We start from the raw sequence: 16,849 nt of genomic DNA, 5'->3' as shown, positions 1-16,849 counted from the left end.
GATAACCTATGACCACTTTCAATGCATTTCATGATAGCATATGTCCCTAAGGGCCCTGAGATCCCTAGGCACCCATTTGGTTGGTTTGAATGCATCAAAAAGGGGTCATAGGATAATCTATGACCCCTTTCAATGCATTTCATGACAACATATGTCCCTAGGGGCCGTATGACCTCTAGGCACGTATTTGGTTGGCTTGAATGCCTCGAAAGGGGTTATAGGATAACCTATGACCCCTTTTGATGCATTTTATGACAACATATGTCCCTAGGGGCGCTAGGACTCCTAGGGGCCTATTTTTTTGGTTCGAATGTGTCGAAAGGGGTCATAGGCTTTCGATGCATTTCTTGACAACATATGTCCCTAGGGTTCCTAACACTCCTAGGGACTCATTTGGTTGGTTCATCGAAAGGGGTCATAGGATAATTTATGACCTCTTTCAACACATTTGATGACAACATGTTTCTAGGGGCCCTACGACCCTTAGAGACCCATTTGGTTGGTTTGAATGCATCAAAAGGGGTGATAGGATAACCTATGACCCCTTTCAACACATTTGATGACAACATATGTTCCTAGGGGCCCTAGGACCCCTAGGGACCCTTTTGGTTGGTTTGAATGTGTCGAAAGGGGTCATAGGATAAGCTATGACCCCTTTCGACACATTTCACAACAAAATATGTCCCTAGGGGCACTAGGACTCCTAGGGACCTATTTGGTTGGTTCAAATGCTTCAAAACCCTTTCGATGCATTTTATAATAATATTATATTTAATAATAATAATAATCATATATATTACTATATATATTTCATAATTAAAATTATTATTATTATATATATTACTATATTATATTTAGTTCTAATAATAATCATAATAATAATTATATATATATTAATATATTATATTTAATAATAATAATCATAATAATCATATATTACTATATATAATAATAATAATAATAATAATAGTTAATAATAATAATGCCACATTTCCCAAATCTTGGTTTCCCTCCAAAATTTGGGTGTTTTCCCACCAAAATTTCAAAAAATTGGGCTGGGCTATGAATGTTTGAAAGAATTTTGGGTGCCACTTTTCGGGTACCCAATCTAGTATTGGGTACCCGATTAGGCTTGATATTTACCAAACCTGTTTGGTCAACTCAAAAAATGTGTTTGAGAAAGGTTTCATTGACATTCAGACTTCAAGTAGCCATCTGACAATATTATTTTCATCAAAATACAATGAAATGAAAAGGGTTTTTTTATTACACTCTCAAGATTCCATCAATATAATTGCTGTCAAATTCTATGTTCGATATGTATTTATTAGTTAATTTTTAATGAAGATGTCTGTAAAGTGCTGATTGACATACTATTTGAAAAATAGCTATAACTTTCAAACAGTATAACATTTTTGAAATCCAAAAGTTGCATCACTTTCTATGCATTGCCTAGTATAAGGAAAAAAATAATTTAATTTGGTAAAGTTTTCAATTAGTTAAGGTGGTTAGACACGAGAGTTTTTTAATTTGAAAAAGTTTTAGTAGAAAGTTCATATTTAATTATTTATTTGGAATAAAAATATCAAAAATATGCATCACATTGGGCCATGAGTCTACATTTTATTATTATCTAGAATTATACTAAAAGATATTATCATTTACCGATAACTTCTAAAAAAATGGCGAGCAAATCGAAAAAAGTGAAAAATAAAATTTTGGCTTTTCTACACAACATCAATGTTAACTTTTGCAAGCATAATAAAAAATTCACAAAAAGAAAGTTCCCTTTTGACGGCCTAGATACCGACACAATCACAGTTGGAAAAAAAAAAAAGGAGAGAAACCCAGGAATGGGCAAATCAATTTCCATCCAAAACAAAGGAACCTCCTTCCAAAATCTTTTGATCCTTTCAATAGCTTCTCATATTTGGTAGAGAACCAAGATTCAAAAATCCCCAAGCAAGGTGATGGAACACTGGAATCAAATGGTGATTGTGAGAGCAACTTGTGTTTCCACTCGACACATAGCCTGGACAGGAAATTCCATTTTTTAAACCTTACCAAGTATGCCAGTTCTAATTACAATCCCATCTTCCATCAACAACTAGGTTTTGATATCAAATCTCCTTTCATAAGCCCACTCCAAAATTAAAAAAACCCCAGCCCCAATCTCCCTGAAACCCTATATACCTCTGCATCATCAAATGCCTAATAAGGATTCCTCTCTCCATTCTTCCCCCAATTTATTTCGACCACGTATCATTCCTTTAGTAGAACAGGAAGAAGAGGTCCTGATAATAAGTAATCAAGAGAGGGAGGAATGCTTGAAGTAATGTTAGGAAGTTGGTTTATTTTCTTACTAGAATGGCCCTACTATGGAACTATACAATGTAATTGACTGGTTGGAAGAATTCTGTGGTGACCAGGTAAGTATTTCTCACTATTCAGATAGATTAATCTATATTCTTTACAGTGATAAGGACCTGAAAAAAGATTTTTTACTTAATCCTGACTGTTTCTTTAATGGTCATGCAATTAAATTCTTTGAATGGATTTCCAATTGTTTCGAAGAAAATCTAGGGTTTACTATTCCTACCTAGTTTTCTATAAACCCTATCCCTCCAGAATTAAAAGGCATCAACATTATTAAAAGAATAGGGCAATCTATGGGAAAGTTGCTTCAGATGGATAATTCCTTTGACAACTGTAACAACATTAAACTCCTAATCGACTGTAATATTAAAAATATGAAACTCAAACCTATCAAAGTTATAACCGATAGATCAATTTATAAAATCTATTCTCAGAGATATGAAGGTGGTATCACTGAAATTATCAGGCTAGAAGATAATTAGAAATATTTATTCAAAATTTTGCATGTCACTACTGAGCTTAAAGATTTCCTCCCTATGATTAGGATTAGTCAACAAAGAAAAATGGTAAAGGATTATTCCAAGGATAAGACTGGTTTGGATTATGAGGAATGTTTTGACACCATAGCCTTCCAAGATTGTGATAATCAGGATGAACATGTCATTCTTTCATCAGAAAAGAAAATAGAGTTAAACCAATACAGTTTGAAAAAGTATCCAAAGGGTAATAAAATAGAACTAATGAAGCAAGATGATTATTGCCCTAGTTCAGTCAAGATTCATTTAGAGAATAGGCACATATTACAGAGCATTATTGTTGATGATAGGAAGCATGAAAGGAAGGGAAAAAAGAATAAGAAAAGAAAAGAACATAAAAGGATAGGTATAAAGCAGATAAAGTCTTTAGTCAACTATCCAAAAATCTAGAAAAGCTTTTCTACCCCCATCAATAATATTAGGGACTTGAAGGATACAGGTCTAAACATCAGTTCCCCTAGGTTAAAGAAGAATTCTTTGGTTGATAGTCATAAGGAGAGACAAAGGAAGCAGATGGAAGTGACATCCCTAGTAAGAACACTGTTTGAAGAAGAGTTGTCAAAAAAAAAAACTAAATTCTGGCAGACTCCCTCTCCCAAAAAAGAATCTCAGGAATATAGAAGTGTGCAAGGAAACTAGAAGGGCATAGATTATCAGAAGTCCCAGTAGAAATCTTCCAGAATTCTTGAATAAGGAAATGACTGAGTTTGAAGAAAAGGATGGTGAATCTTTGGATGATGTAGATAAGGAAAAGCTAGAGAGATTATCATAGGAATTAATTCAAGTTTTTGATAATGAAAATGAAGATAATACTAGTCTCTCTCAGAAAGAAGAGCTTGTAAAATAGGTTTTACAGTTAGGGGGAGATGATTATACCTTTGAGGATCTAAGAAGGGATATTTTATCTTTTGAAGAAGGGAGAAAATCAAAGTCAATTTTAAAAACTCTAGTGGAAAAAAGTGTTGGAGAGAATAAGGATAGAGACATTATGGAACAATAGATGATTTTGGAGCATGTTTTATAGGAATTGGAAAATGAAAATAGGGTAGATATCAAATGCAATCAGTTTGAAATAGTTAACAGTGCCCAAGATAATTTGGATCAGTTGGGTTTAGCAATGAACAAGGAAGGTATTAAATCTCCTAATTATGGGCAGAAAAAAATCTAAAAGAGGGAGGAAATCACTTAAAGAGCTCAAAGAAGCAGATGGCCAGGCTCGAGAACAACAGAAGATCAACCAAATTTTTAACACAGGGAAGGGGGAGAGCCTTCCCAAGGAGTCATGAGAATTACTACTTGGAATGCTAGGGGTTTAAATGCCCCTAGAAAAAAAAGAATATTAAAACATAATTTAAAAAAAATTGAATATGAAATCATACTGTTACAGGAAACTAAATTAAATAAGTCTGAAAGCTTTAATCTAGGAAAGTTAATAGGTAATTGGAGTATTGTTACAAAAGAATCTATTGGTGCCTCTGAAGGTTTAGGTGTTATATGGAACCAAAGGAAAGTTTCTTTGGATATTCTTAGATTAAATAATAATTGGGTTAGTAGTAAAGTTCAAAGCTTGAATTCAAATCTTTGTTTTATTTTTATTAATGTATATGGTCGCTCCAGTAATCTTGAAAAAAGAATAGTATGGGATGAAATTAATCAATTCTTTCTTGAACATCAGAATAAGCTGATGAAATTAGGAGGTGATTTTAAAACCATTTTGAACATGAATGAGAAGAAATTGGGTTCCCTATAGATCTCTCAATCATCCAAAGATTTCAAAACATGGTGTGACTTTTAGAACCTGATAGATATCCCAATTAAAAATGAGATTTTTACATGGAATAACAGATGAAAAGATTTTTCTTATATAGCTGAAAAATTAGATAGATTCTTCATTAAAGGAGAATTAGATATCAATAATTTAAACATTATGTCCTCTATCCTTCCAATCGTAGGTTTTGACCACTTTCCAGTTAGGATTGATATTTCAAAACCTCAAAAACCAGCTAGGAACTCCTTCAAGTGTGAGAAGATGTGGTTTTTAGATCCTAATTTTATAGAAAATATTAAAACATGGTGGTCCCAAGGCAATTTTGTAGGCTCAAAAATGTTTATATTCATGTCCAAAATCAAGATGTTAAAGGAGAAAATCCTTAAATGGAATAAGGAATGGTTTAATAACATATTCAAAGAAAAATTAGAAACTGAAGATAGATTAAAGGAACTAAATTTAGAAGTCATTAAGAAAGACATGAATAATGATAGCCATCTCCTAGAAAAAGAACTTCTTGCAAAGGAAGAAGATCTATTAACCAAGGAAGAAATATTCTAGCGACAAAAGTCTTGAGAAAGATGGTTAGAAGAAGGAGATAGAAATATAAAATTATTTCATAACTCTACACTTGTTAACAGAGCTAAAAGAAAAATTTCTAGCATCAAAAATCATTTAGGTATTCTTACTAAGAAACCAAGTGAAATAGCTAATGTTTTTGTTAACCACTTTGAGAATATTCTAAATAATTATGATGGCTCTAACATAATTGACCAAAACAAAATGTTAGAAGTAATTCCTAAAATAATCAATAAAGAAGATAATAAAGCTCTCAATAAACCTATCACATTAGAATAAGTTAAGAATGTAGTATTTAATATGAACCTATATAAATCTCTAGGACCAGATGGATTTCAGGCCTTTTTTTACCAAAAATGCTTGGATATAATTAGTCCAGAGCTCTGGGAAGCCATTGAAGCTTCAAGACAAGGTGGATCTTTGTTAGCTGAAATTAATAATTCTTTCTTTACTTTAATACCTAAGAAATCAGAACCAGAAACTCTGGGAGATTACCGACCCATTGTATTATGCAATACCATTTATAATTTTTTTTTCTAAAATTCTAGCTAAGAGACTAAAGCCACTCTTACCTAAGATAATTTTAGAGGAACAAATAGGGTTTGTGCCAAGAAGATCCATTTTGGATGGTATTCTCACAATTCAGAAAACCTTTCATTCTGCCAAAAAGAACAAAAAGGCTTGTATGTTCATGAAGCTTGATATTCAAAAAGCCTATGATATGGTGGATTGGAGATTCCTTTGCAAAAATCTTAAGGCATTTGGTTTCTCCCATCAATGGATCAACCTTATTTTCAAATGTATTTCAACCACCAAAATTTTGGTTCTTGGTAATGGTTCTCCTGAAGAATTTTTCAAAATCTCTAGGGGTATCAAATAGGGAGATCCTTTATCCCCATTTTATACATTATTATGGCTGAATCCTTTGGGAGATCTCTAACAAAGGCACTAAATGGAAAAGACATTACAGGTGTTACAGTGACTAAGAATTTACCTAATATTACTCATCAGCAATATGCAGATGATACTATTCTACGGGACAAAAGCTCGGTCAAAGAAGCAATAACACTAAAATCTATTATAAATAACTACATGAGCACATCTGGTCAGAAAGTCAATGAATCAAAATCTGAGATATTTTTTGTCAACACAGATAGTAAGCTAGAAAACCAAATTTGTAAAATTATGGGTTATAAAAAATGCTCGTTCCCTTGCAAGTATTTAGGTATAGAATTAGAAAAGGGAGCTAAATCTAGTAAAATTTGGTATAACATTCCAAAAAAACTAGAGTCTAAAATTGGAGGCTGGAAAGGGAAGTGGCTTACAAAAGCTAGCAAGAAGATCAAGATTAGCTCGGTCCTATCAGCTATTCCAACTTACCCCCTGTCCTATCTTCCTCTCCCTAAATATTTACATCATAAATTAGAATCAAAATTAAGAGATTTTTTCTGGAATGATTGTGAGGAGTCCAAAAAACTTGCACTCATTAAATGGGACAAGATTTGTAAACCCAAGGAGTTTGGAGGATTAGGAATTTAGAACCTCCAAAGAAAAAATGAAGCCTTAGGGGCCAAATTAATTTGGTGTCTTTACATAGAAAGGGAACATAAATGGGCCAAAATCCTTTACAAAAAATATCTAAATGTTGAAGACCCCACTTCCATATTTAGAACCAAATCCCTCCCCAAAGGGTCTGAAAGTTGGAATTTTATGGTCAAATTCCACAACCTAGTTAGCAAATATTTAATGTGGGATGTAGGTAAGGGTTACTCAGCCCTCTTTTGGGAAGATTACTGGGATGGTCTTCCTCCTATAGAAAAGGAGCCTTCTCTAGGAATTCTTGAAGAAAAATTGACTAATCTTTGGGGCAATAAAGTGAGTGATTATAAGACTAAAATTATCAAGGATGATTTTGTCAAATGGAATTGGAAATCCATTAAAGATATATAAAAAGATCCATTAGTAATTGATGCATACAAAAAGATGTTACAATTAAGGAAGATCAAGAAAACCTATAGGAATGACAAACTCATTTGGGCAACATCTAATGATGGAAAATACAGTGTGAAAAATAAGTAGAAAACATTGATTAATTCCAAAAAATGGGAGAAAGTAGATATTCCTCTAAGCCTTTGTTGGGATCCTACCTACTTACCAAAAGCTAGCTAGTTAAGAAACTAAACTGGTTCTCCCCTTTCCCAAGATCCTTCGAAGATTTCCTCAGAGGTTGGCCATATAACTTCTGCAAAGGTATATATAGCAAACTCTGGAATATCTGCCCTTCTATTCTTGTTTGGGAAATTTGGAAGGAAAAAAATAGAAAAATCTTTAGCAATAATGAAATGAACCTTGAAGAACTAATGTTGAAATTAGAAGCCAGTATAGTAGAAACAATCAACTCTTATCTAAGAAAAGTTAGAATAGAAGAAGGCTCTTTCTCCACATGGGATGGCTTAATCAAAAAATCATGGTCTAATTTGATAAATCCACCCCTTGTCTATTCCAAGAAAAACAAGGAAGCCAGGAACATATGCAAATGGAACCCTCTCCCAAAAGGATGGACCAAACCTAATTTTGATGGAGCTGCCAGAGGCAATCTTGGAATTGCAGGAGTAGGGATCATCATCAATAATGGTAAAGGTGAATGGTTAGCCAAGAAATCTCAATCTATCGATCCTACAATGAATAATTTAGCAAAACTTAGAGCTTTGGAAGAGGGGTTAAAATTATGTATTCAATTAGGATTATCCAATATTTATATTGAAGGCGACTCACAAATTGTGCTAAATGCAATTAGAAAGAAATCAACTCCCAATTTGGTGCTCAATTCCAAATTGGAAGATATTATCAATTTAACTAAAAAATTCGAGGATATTAGGATTGGTCATATCTATATGGAGGGGAATCAAGAGGCTGATAGATTAGCGAATTTAGGAGCCGATGGGCATTACGTTCTTGAATTTAATAATGATTAATATATTAACTTATGTTTTCCCTTAGGATGGAGTTGTATTTAGTATGTCACTTCTTTCTTTGTTTATTAGTTTTGGCATGTTTAATTTTAAATTAGGAACTCATTATGGAAATATATATGGTTTAACTCTCTCTTACATAGAAAGCCATCTCCTATTTTAGTGCCTATCTTTGATGATTAGGGTGCATCACCCAATATCTTGGGCATCATTTTAGGATCCTCGCTACTTTAATTATTATTATATGTATGAGCCTTCAATAGTAGCATGCTCATGTCATTAATTTCACATGCTCTAGTTTGGTGGTGACATTTCTAGAGCCTTCTCAATTTAACCTTTTCTCTATTTTTGGGTCTGGTATTATCCTAATAGCTTCAACTGTTTGAATGGACTCCAATATTTGTGTCTTTCATTCAAAAGAAGTCTGCACTATGGCTTTTTGTGGTAGCATTAAGTTGGAAAGGTAGAATCGTATTCTCAAGCCTATAGATGGAATGACAATATTTGTGTCTTTCATTCAAAAGAAGTCTGCACTATGGATTTTTGTGGTAGCATTAAGCTAGAAAGGTAGAATCGTATTCTCAGGCCTATAGCCCCGCCTATTTGCCAGGGCCCCCAAATGACCAGAATTGCGGTAAGTAAAGCTATTGGAGAAGCATTTTTTAACTATGAATTCACTTGGAGAAAAATTAGTGAAATTATAGGGTTTTTTATTGGTTGCATGGCTAGAACTAGGATCAATAAGTGGGCCATGATTAGACTTTGTTTGAATATCTTTGATTCTACTTGGTGTATTGGAATTATAGAAGCGATTATGAGTTTGGATGACAAAATGAAAGTTCCTCTCCCTAAAATGTATATGAATAACCCTCCTGGGAGTCTTTTGATGGTAATTATTCCAAGGAGACCTGCTATTCTGATTAGGGATCAGGTACTTTTTAACAGGGTTTGGCCAAAAATGGAAGCATGCTTCCATATCCTTCTTCGATGGAGGAAAATTACTATAAACCCTAATCTTGAATGGTTATCTAATTATCTAAATCTTTTTAATGCTTACATACATCTTAGAGTTGAGTTTGATAACTTGGATGTGCTGGAGTTTTGTACCCCCAACATTGAGAAATCAAGCAGAGAGAAGCTCTCTTTTGAACTTCCTCCTTTCTTCCAATCTTAATATTTGAATGATCTAGCAGAGGTTATCATGGTTTTTTAAAGGAGTAAGAAGATGTATTATATATCAGGATGCTTTGGACATTTTCCCCTTTTTATGATAGTTTTTTGTAAGACTTTAAGACTTTTTAAGACTTTTAGTTCTTAGCTGATATCCCTGAATGGTTATTATGATCATGGTTTTGATATTATTTCAAACTTATGTTTCTATTATGGTCTCCAATGCTCATTTATCGTTACATACTCATATGATGGTTTTATCTCATTAATATTATTATTGCATATGCTCCAGATTGAAGATGCTCTGTCTATGCTTCTAAGTTTGGGTTTGGATTATGGTTGGTTCTTAATGCAGTTTAAAGTATAGGTTCTCTCTTATTTGTCTCCATAGATGATTCAGGTGTATGGTGGATTTTGTAGGTATACATATATAAGTACATTCTTTTGTATATATTGGATAGGGATAGAATATATACATGAGCATATATTTATGTAAGTAGGTCTGAAATTCCCCTTACTCTTTGTTTCATCTTCAGGCTTAGTATGGCAAAATGATATTATCTTGTCTAAAATTGCCTCTTTAGGTCTCGAGTTTTAATTTGATGGTATGTTTCTATTTTTAGGCTTTCTGTGTTTGGTTATTTTGTCCTTGTTAGTCACTATTTCTTGTCTTCTCTCTTGCAGTTAGCATTTTCTTTTTTTATTTATTCTAGTGGAAGATTATCATGTTTTATATGATCTTTATGTATATATAGCTTTAGGTTGTTTTTAGTTTTGGTGAAGGTTTAGCTTTTGTAGTATTAAGGCTATTATTCCTTAGTTGTTTATTTAGTTCTATTTATTCATTCATATTTATGATTCGACTTTTAAGGATGGCATAATTTTTTGGTGTTAGTTCTTCTGTTTCTTCAATGGAATTAGAATAACTACCCATCTATCTCTTAGTTATTATTTTTGATATCCTAAGGTTATTATGAAGGTGTTGGCACTCAAAATTGTAGCCCAAATTTTGAGCACTTTTGAAAAAATCAAGCCCTTTGAATGCCCATAAATGAGATTGTACCTGACTGTACCTGTGAGGCCCCTAAGGTGTTTAATGTTTCTAACACCTTACATCCAACCTCTCTAAGCTTTTCATGAAGAAAAATTGAGATTTTGAGCCATTTTGTGAAGTCTCGTTTTGAGCTAGCTTCAAATTTGCATTTTCACCTAAATGTCAAATAGCGATAGGAGGTTGTATTTGCATTTGAATATCTCATACCTAGAAATGTTCCATGATAGGTCACTTTGAGAGTGTCTAGTGTCCATACCTAAGAGCCTATGTTTTAGATTTTGAGTCATTTCGAGTCCGTTTGACTAGGTTTTGAATCCTTCAAAGTTGGTCATTTGCTATTTTCATGCTGATGCACATTGCAGATGATTATGGGGGCCCCTGTTTGAAGTGCTATAATTTTGACCCAGTTGACCAAAATGAGAAAATTTATTTTGCGTTACATTGTAGACATCAGAGACTTATTATGTTTCAAGTTTCAGCTTATGATGAATCCATTTGATCAGTTTTCAAATGCGATTCCAAATGCAATTTATTATTTTTTACTGGTGTCAGCATTTGCATATTTGTTAGAAGCCCTGTTTGGGATCTCATAACTTGAGATCCGTGATTGGTAAGATGAAATGGATTGTACCCCTATGTTGTCCTCTAAAAATATTCCAAGTGTGTCAGTTTTTAAGTCATGACGAATCCATTTGCACACTTTTCCAGGTCAATTCCATTTGCAAAAATTGATTTCTTGTCATTCTTTCTAGTCAGCAAATCCAAGTAGCCCACTTTGACTGCTTGCCATTTGCATCTAGTTATTTGTCATGAGACCATATCACAGATTTATATTCACCTCGTGATAGAGAACCAATGCCCCAATTTTTGTCTTCCCAAGTGTCAGTTTGCCCGATTTCTGAAGCTGAATCCGAATGCAATTTAGTGTTTTTTGACATGTTTTCTTGTAGGTAGTTCAGAGAGGTCAAATTTGATAGTAAATATCTTTTGACCTCAAATTCATCATAGCAAAAGATTTGACAGGGTGAAAGAGTACGGAGCAAAGAATTAGTGTGCCAATTTTTAGAGCTCGATCAGGTGATTTGGTCAATTTTTAAGGCTAGTCAAGGACCTCCAGGCAGAAAATTCCTAGTTTGCAGATTAATGATAAAATGAATTTTTAATGACAGATTATTGATCAAATTTGATTCTAATCAGTTCGAAATTATTAATAGATCAATTCAGCATTTTAGTTGTCCGAAAATGAATTTTTTTTTTAGCCAAACCCACTTTGGGGCCCTATTAATTTCACCAGGTTGATTCTGCATTGGTCTTAAAAGCAACAGTGAACTGACTTGTACTCATTATGATTCCTTTATGTGCACACTTGTGTTTAAGGGCCGAATGGGATAAAAATGAACATACATAATATTTCTCAATCAAGTTGATATTTGACCTATATGCTTTCATATAATGAAAACATTGGAGAAAATGTTCTAAATGGAATGTGTGCTTCTAACAATAAAGAAAGAGCATCTAAGGAAAAATAGTTCAAAGTGTTATAAAGTTTGCAACTTATCAGAGTATCAAACCAACTCAGATGGGCTTGTCCCTTAATATAGATATGTCTTCAACTTATGTATCGAGCCACTCCTCGTGATTGATTTTGTTGCAAAAAAATTAAAATAAGGCATTGGAGGGTGTTTTTCCTGAATAATTAAGAATGAAGGTTTCCTTCATTCTGAAGAGGAAATATTGCTAATGTTATACGTTATTTTACCACTTAGGCACTCAACTTTGTTTTCAAAGAGTACTTTAAGTGGCTATTCAATTTTGAGAAGGATAAGGATGGTTACTGGAACTAGTTTGATGAATATCCCCTCCAACATGACTTCTTGCCCTGCATCTGCAAGTCAATGTGTTCCTAACAATGAAAAAGAGAAAGATGAAGATAAGGTCTTAGAACAAAGGAAAATTGAAGCATCTAGCATTTTTTATACAAAGAATTTTGCAAGGAAAGAAATGACATACATTAGCAGGGAACACAAAAGATCATTCTATGTTAAAAAAGTAGTTTGAAATATGTGGAATAGAGGTGGAGACCCGACCCATTAGCACCCTCATCCCTCTCCCTACCTGTTTGGTGCAAAGTTGGTTACAAACCCCATCATTTATGATCGAGTGAAAGCATACATAATGAGAAGGGGAGCGCAAGAATGCTGAGGAAGCCCACACCAGACTGTAAAGAAGCCACATGAAATAGAGCAGCCAAAATGTATTGAGAAGATGCTGATCAAAGTAAGGAGACACCTAAAAAAATAGGGGTAACACCATGAAAGCCGTAGACCAAAGTGCAGAGCCGCCCACGCTAGCAGGGAACCGACAGAATACAATGGTCAATGTTCACGTCAAACAGTTGGAAGTGCCAGTTTGAAGGGAAACCAATCAGAGGTAGCATGTTTAAAAGAAGCCATCCATGCTATAACATGAGCAGGAAGAGCATCAAGTGTACAAGCTGACATAAAACATGTTTGGGATGAACGTTGATGGTCGGTGTACAAAGTTTGGAAATTCAAGAAGTCAATGACATTTTGGAGCAAGAGGAAAGCCTTCTAGTGATTCTTGTTGGAGTCGAGGAAAGCCAACTCCGAAGACGCCCAAGATCACCTGCATGCAAGAACCTGTCAAAGAGAAGCCAAGAAGGGGAAGAGCATGGAGCAAGGGTAAAACCCTAAAAGGACATGAGAGCCAAATATGCAAAAAAAAAAAGAATGTATTTACAATATGCACAATGGCTTATGAAAATACAAAGAGGGAGCCCGAATATAAAGAGCTCTAGGAATCTTCTAGAACAAGCTAAAAGATGCTAGGAGATAAGTGTGACAACTAAGCATACATCCACATGAGGTGGGAAGTCCTCGAACAATGTGAGAGGATATGTATGACTTAGAGAGAACAAACTCCCGTATTGTCAACAACTTATAACAAACTCCTAGATTAAAAATAATAAATAATGCATTTACCTAAGTAAGCTTAAGAAAATAGTATAAATAATTAATAATTAATTATTTACTCTAACACCCCCCCTTAAGTGCAACTTAGGGAAATGCCTTAAGCTCACAAAACTAAGATGAATGCATAATGGGTCCCGGCAACGAGGCCATTTTAGGTACCCATGTACAATGCAATAGATGCAACCTCTATAAGTGGGGAAAGAGAGAAAACCACATGGGAAAAACCCTCCCCCAAAAAGAGGTGAGCACCCAGTGAAGAACAGAAGAAGTCTCCAACTAGGGAAATTGTCCCCTAAAACAGGAACAAGGAGTGATCATGTAGAAGCAGCATCACTGAATCATCAAGAAGTCACAAAATCTGCCAAACGACTGATATGAAGAAACCTCCATGGAAGAAGAAGGCACGAACTGAGCATGTCTATATGGTAGATGATCCATCTCACCAAAATGCATAGGTAGCCAGCCACTGCAATTGCCTTGTACATAGGATCAACCACTGAATACATAGTTCACACTATCGAACCATCGAACCACAAATGCATTAGAAAAACAACATAACCCCCCCTTAATGTAGACGGGGTGAGATGACAGGCAACTGAGAAGGTGATCCAAATCTCCTACAAACGAACCAAGAACAAGGAGAGAGGAAAAGAGGTACAGACACCAATAAAGACACGGTCTAACTGACTCTGCATGGGGCTAATGTCATGGAAGGGACACTCACTTGACAAAGGGAGAATTCCTAAAATAGAAAACAAATAATCCCCCCCATGGTGCTTTATGAAATAGTGCATGTACAACTGACTCAAAACAACGTTCATGATTCCCAGAATGCAAAAGTGACACTTTATCTCAGTGTGAAATAAAAAAGTGCTTCAAAATGATAGTTACAATGATTAGAACTAAAAAAGAGCTGCACCAAAAGAAAGTACAGCCTAAAACAAGAGAGTCCATGCTAGGAAAATGATCCTCGGGCCTAAAACACTCAAGATATCCACCATAGAGAAAAAATGCCAAAACTATGATAGAAAGAGTAGAGGCCAAAAATGAAGAAAAAGGACTACATTTCTAAAAAGGTGACAAAACCAGCTTTCCAAAAATATAAAGTTTTCAAAAAACTGACATGGGACGCAAAAGATATGCATGCCGGAGTCAAAAAGGACTTCAAAATTCAATAGAAAAAATGGGCAATAAAAAAGCATCAAAACCAAAAAATACCTATAACAAAGTCTCCATCTCGGAACCAGCTTTTCGGTGCTTTTTTTGGATTGGAAAAATACCTTCGTATGCAAAAGTTATGGCCAAAAAACTAAAGGTAGGTCCAAAATGACCCTAGGAGAGGTGCAAGAAGGTGCTGATGCAGCGATGACATCATGCTGATGTCAAAAAAACCTGGGATTAAATTTGACGGCTTGGAGGCCATCGCTGCAAAAAAAGATGCCACGTGGCAAGTACGAAAGATGATGTGGCAGGGCCACGTGGCAATGTGCCACGTGGCATGCCTGCCACGTGTCACGCTTGCTGGCGCTGAGCTATCAGACATTGATTGGACAGCGGACCTGCTAGCAGAACAAGCTTTGTCGGAGCGGCAAAAATAGGTTGAGCCACTAGTGGAGGTGGCCGCAAGGGCGGCGCCTGAGTGGAATGCGGGCGACGCCGAGCCGTAGCGGCTCAGTGGCGGCCGCATGGTGGTGCGGCAGCGGCCGCTGGGTGGTTGCCCGGCTGAGCACCAAAAATTATATATTGTTTTTTTATTTTTTTATTTTTTCGACCTTGCGTCCATACGATCCATATGGCAGACCCTGGAGGCTTCAAAAAATCTCCAAAATTGCCCTATGTCCAAAATCGAAAAGTTTTATATGAATCCTGACTGCAAACGGCCTTCCGGATCCAATGGCGATATCCATTTGGGATCAAAGTGCTCCAAAAATTCGCTGATCCCCCGATTTGAAGAAAAAATGCACAAACAAACTAGGGTTTGTGACTTCAAATCAAGGGTTCATGATTTCTTCAACGAAGCTGCAGCAGGAAGGATCTGATACCATGTTGGAGTCGAGGAAAGCCAACTCCGAAGATGCCCAAGATCACCTACATGTGAGAACCTGTCAAAGAGAAGCCAAGAAGGGGAAGAGCATGGAGCAAGGGCAAAACCCTAAATGGACATGAGAGCCAAATATGCAAACACAATAAGAATGTATTTACAATATGCACAATGGCTTATGAAAATACAAAGAGGGAGCCCGAATATAAAGAGCTCCAGGAATCTTCTAGAACAAGCTAGAAGATGCTAGGAGATAAGTGTGACAACTAAGCATACATCCACATGAGGTGGAAAGTCCTCAAACAATGTGAGAGGATATGTATGACTTAGAGAGAACAAACTCCCGTATTGTCAACAACTTATAAAAAACTCCTAGGTTACAAATAATAAATAATGCATTTACCTAAGTAAGCTAAAGAAAATAGAATAAATAATTAATAATTAATTATTTACTCTAACAATTCTCACACCTTATAAATCTATGAAAGTAATCACTAAGGGTGTCAGTGTGAAGGTGGAATTTTCTATGGCTATAATTTGTGTGCAATTTACGCAATGGAGGATTGTATCTGATTTGAAGCTAAACAAAGTTTTCATTTATGAAGGAAGCTCAACTCCATCTCGAATGGACTCAACTTACTTCAAGATAAGCAAGGTTACATGTGGCATCATAACAAATGAACTTGCGTGCCAAAATAGATAAAGCCAAAGCTGCAATCAAAAGTAATGTTAAGAAGAAGAAACCCCACATCCAACAGCATGAAGAGAAGCTCATGTAACGTGCAGGGGATTTGATCAACGATTTAAAGAAGGAAAAGCGACATCAAACCTATGTTCAAAAGATAATTCGTAAGGAATAGAGATGCCCACGCATAAGTAGAGAAGTCTACCATCTTTTATCCCACATTCATCGTGGGGGGATCTTTTTAATTGTTTAAATACTAAAAGACAACATAAGAATTGTGTCTTAAGAGACAAAACTTTATGGATGTTGTTGATTGCATGTGGGGCCCATTGGTAGCCAGTTGGAACATGAAGACAACTAGCGAGTCTTCCACAAAGAATTTTTAGACAAATGTGTGAGATCAATGACATGGCTCGATGCCAGGAGATGAAGCCACGTGGCCAGAATCTACGGTGGGTGCAAGCCCACAATTTCAAGTTGCTTGCTAGTTAAAGATTTCAGGAAAGTGGGATTTTGACATGTGGCAGTGGGTCCCAGCTGTCGATGAGGTGGCGAAGATGAGAAAATCAAGAATGATGCATAGGATCGTGACACATGTCACGATCCAACTGTCAGTGCATGCCCACTTCCCAGAGTTGCTCGACCATTAAGAAATGTGGGCATGCGGGTGATAGA

Source organism: Cupressus sempervirens, chromosome 5 (assembly GCF_028749045.1).
Source record: "Cupressus sempervirens isolate cs-2001-9-10 chromosome 5, ASM2874904v1, whole genome shotgun sequence".
NCBI lineage: Eukaryota > Viridiplantae > Streptophyta > Pinopsida > Cupressales > Cupressaceae > Cupressus > Cupressus sempervirens.
The sequence above is the reverse complement of the archived record's forward strand: the minus strand, read 5'-3'. Positions refer to the sequence as shown.